The sequence below is a fragment of the Primulina tabacum genome, chromosome 15, assembly GCF_025594145.1.
Source record: "Primulina tabacum isolate GXHZ01 chromosome 15, ASM2559414v2, whole genome shotgun sequence".
Taxonomy (NCBI): domain Eukaryota; kingdom Viridiplantae; phylum Streptophyta; class Magnoliopsida; order Lamiales; family Gesneriaceae; genus Primulina; species Primulina tabacum.
This window is the reverse complement of record NC_134564.1, coordinates 24,518,583-24,522,624: the sequence shown is the minus strand read 5'-3', so window position 1 is coordinate 24,522,624 and position 4,042 is coordinate 24,518,583.

Here is a 4,042-nt window from a genome sequence, read left to right as displayed (position 1 = left end):
GTGCAAAATGACAATTTCGCCCCTAGAAACCCAAAATTTATCGTTTCACCACTGGACCTCTAAAATTGACCCGAAGCTTACCAAACTCCTTAAAATGTCCCAAAACATTTTTTTTAAAAGTAATCCTAGACGTAAACTCGAGCCAAATTCACAACTTAACCAATTCGTTTTAAAACTTTGACCGGGGTCCCGGTTTTAACCCGAATCGACTCGAAACTCAACAATTTGTTTCCCAAACTTAACCCATACTTAAAATACACTCTAACAGGGTCCTAAAATACAAATCTCCAGCCCTTAAACCTTCGGTGATAGTGACAGGGCCAAACAAACTCTCGGCCCCTTCCCTCTTCAACTCTCGGGCGTACCCCTCTCCCTATTCTAAAGCCATCCGCTTCACCCTAACGCACCAGCCATGAACCAAGCCATCAAGGACCTAGCCCCGACCCCAAGCCACTTATCAGAACCAAGGACCGAGCTCCATGCAAGTCACAGCTCCAACCCGATCGCTAGGAACCCAAAATGTCACACCGAGCTCTACCCCCTTCCACGCGCGAGCAGCCAGCTCTACGGTGGTTCCAGCGGTGGTTGGCCCTTCCAGTACCATGACTCAGACCCACCAGGGTCTAGCCCAGCCCTTGGTTCAGCCCTCGCACCGCTTGTTCCACCCCTAACTAGATCTACCGCCCCCACCGAACAAGAACCCAAGAACAACCCTCAATCTCTTCTTCCTACAGCAACACCGAACTGCTGTCATCCCAAGGCTCCTTCGTGACACCACTAACTAGATCTAACCGTCCCTTGGCATCAACGTAACAGCAACCCCTTGCCCAGAATTCAGAAATCGTAAGCCACATATGTATTAATGCAAGAGACCCAAAAATATTGACTATCCTTTCCACTCATGCATGGATCGAGAGTTTTAAAAAACACACAAGCATAAAACAGCATATATATCATGTATGATGCATGAAGAAAGATACAGAGGCGTGTCTTAGTGATTGGAGGAGCAAGAACAAGACAAGGGGCTCGAGAGAATTCCTACTTTTCAAGGACAAGAGAAAGTCGATGGGTCCTCTAGTTGCAAATGGTGAAAACGAGAGGGAGCTGGTGAAATGAATGGGTGTCGGATGGTACAAAAATTTAGGTTTAGGGTAAATGGTATTTAAGGGTTAATTAAGTAGATAACAAATTAGTTTATGGGCCTAAATTGTTTAATTTAAAAATTAAAAAAATAATTAAGTCCTATAAACTCAAAAGTAGGCCCATTAAGCCCAAACCCATTCCTGAAAAATATTTCGAGTTGGAAAGATTTTGAAAATATTAGCTGAACCCTTAAAAAAAATCCTCCGATTGGATAAAATTTGCGTACCGTAACAAATTTAAAAATACTGCGGGTAAAAATACTCAAAATTCCTATTTTTTTGAAAAATACTCTTAAAAATGTTTTAAACTAATTTATAAAAAAAATAAATCGTGAAATAAATAATTTTCCTGAAAATTCTCCAGTCTCCGGTCCTCGTTCGAGCGTGAAATGCATCTAGAAACCCTAATGCGTGAACTTTAAAAATTTCATGAATTAAATCCTACCATGCATGAATTATGCATAAAACAATTAAGCACATATTTAAAAATAAAAATCCTAGATTGCATGCACTTAGGTTACGCGAATTAAATTCCTTGACCTTACAACTCTCCCTCCCTTAAACAAAATTTCGTCCTCGTAATTAGAACGTACCGAATAACTCCGGGTAGCGACTCCTCATCTCGGTCTCTGTCTCCCACGTGGCCTCCTCCTCGGAATGATTCCGTCACTTGACTTTGACCATCTGGATCACTTTATTCCGGAGTCTCTTCTCCTGCCTGTCCAAGATCTGCACGGGTCTCTCCTCAAAAGATAGGTGCGGTGTCAGCTGAAGTGGCTCATAATTAAGCACATGTGAAGGATTCGACATGTACTTTCGCAGCATGGAAATGTGGAACACATTATGAACTCCCGCCGTAAGGCAACTCTGTAAGCGAGTGTCCCCACCCTCTCTAAGATATCAAATGGTCCGATGAATCTAGGGCTGAGCTTGCCCTTCTTCCCGAACCTCATCACACCCTTCATAGGTGCGACCTTCACAAAAACATGATCCCCTACTGCGAACTCAAGATCTCGTCGTCTCTGATCAGCATAACTCTTCTGACGGCTCTGTGCAGTCCTCATCCTGTCTCTAATCTTGGCCACTAAATCTGTGGTCTGAGTGACAATATCTGGACCCAACTCTGCTCGCTCGCCTACCTCATCCCAATACACTGGTGACCTACACTTCCTCCCGTACAGTGCCTCGTATGGAGCCATACCTATCGATGCCTGATAACTGTTATTGTATGTGAACTCCACAAGAGGTAACTTCGGCTCCCAGCTACCCTGGAAGTCGATCATGCATGCTCGGAGTAGGTCCTCCAGAATCTGAATCACCCTCTCTGACTGACCATCTGTCTGAGGATGGAATGCGGTACTGAACAAAATCTTCGTACCCAAAGCCTGGTGAAGACTCTTCCAGAAAGCAGATGTAAATCTCGGATCCCTGTCTGACACGATGGACACTGGAATCCCATGCAGTCTGACTATCTCTCTGATGTACAGCTCTGCGTAATGAATCATGGTGAATGTCTTCCTGATCGGTAAGAAATGAGCTGACTTGGTAAGTCGATCAACAATCACCCATATGGCGTTGTATCCCCCAGTAGTCCTCGGAAGCCCTGTCACGAAATCCATAGTAATGTTCTCCCTATTCCCACTAGCTCAACTGGTACCAAGTCTCTTTGAACTATGTACTTATGCCAGGAGGTCATGGGTTCGAGACTTGGGGAGGTACCACTCCACCAACCTGGTGTGGAGAGTCCTGTGAGTGATGACGCATGTGGAAAGCCCGCGAGGGAAAAGGCCCCAGAGGTAACCCAAGATGGGACAAGGCCCCCGAGGGAGCCCAAGATCGGGATAGGCCATGGACGTTACAATAAAAGGCGTCTTTTATTGTAACGTCCATGGCCTATCCCGATCTTGGGCTCCCTCGGGGGCCTTGTCCCATCTTGGGTTACCTCTGGGGCCTTTTCCCTCGCGGGCTTTCCACATGCGTCATCACTCACAGGACTCTCCACACCAGGTTGGTGGAGTGGTACCTCCCCAAGTCTCGAACCCATGACCTCCTGGCATAAGTACATAGTTCAAAGAGACTTGGTACCAGTTGAGTTTTCCCAACTGGTACCAAGGCTCTTTGAACTATGTACTTATGTCAGGAGGTCATGGGTTCGAGACTTGGGGAGGTACCACTCCACCAACCTGGTGTGGAGAGTCCTGTGAGTGATGACGCATGTGGAAAGCCCGCGAGGGAAAAGGCCCAGAGGGAACCCAAGATGGGACAAGGCCCCCGAGGGAGCCCAAGATCGGGATAGCCCATGGTCGTTACATCCTTGGTGAATGCAAAGAACTTAGGATGAATATGTTTAGTTCTGTCGCTTTTTATGTATCCTTCTTTCATTTGAGCAACACATGCAGCATTATCTTCTTATAGTATCATAGGCTTCTCGTCGAATGATAATCCGCATGAGATTTGGATATGTTGGGTCATTGATTTTAACCACACACATTCACAACTTGCTTCATGTAGTGCAATAATCTCGGCATGATTTGATGAAGTTGTTACGATCGTTTGTTTCTGTGAACGCCAAGAAATTGCAGTGCCTCCACGAGTAAATACATATCCAGTTTGGGAACGTGCCTTGTGTGGATCAGATAAGTATCCAGCATCGGCATAACCAATTATACTTGGGTTAGCATCTTTTGAATACAAAAGTCCCAAGTCTGTCGTTCTCCGTAGATAACGGAATATATGTTTAATTCAGTTCCAGTGTCTCTTTGTTGGATATGTGCTAAATCTTGCCAACAAATTTACAGCAAAAGATATATCAGGCCTTGTACAATTTTTAAGATACATAAGGGCAACGATAGCACTTAGATATGGTACTTCTGGACCAAGAATAGCTTCATCATCTTCAC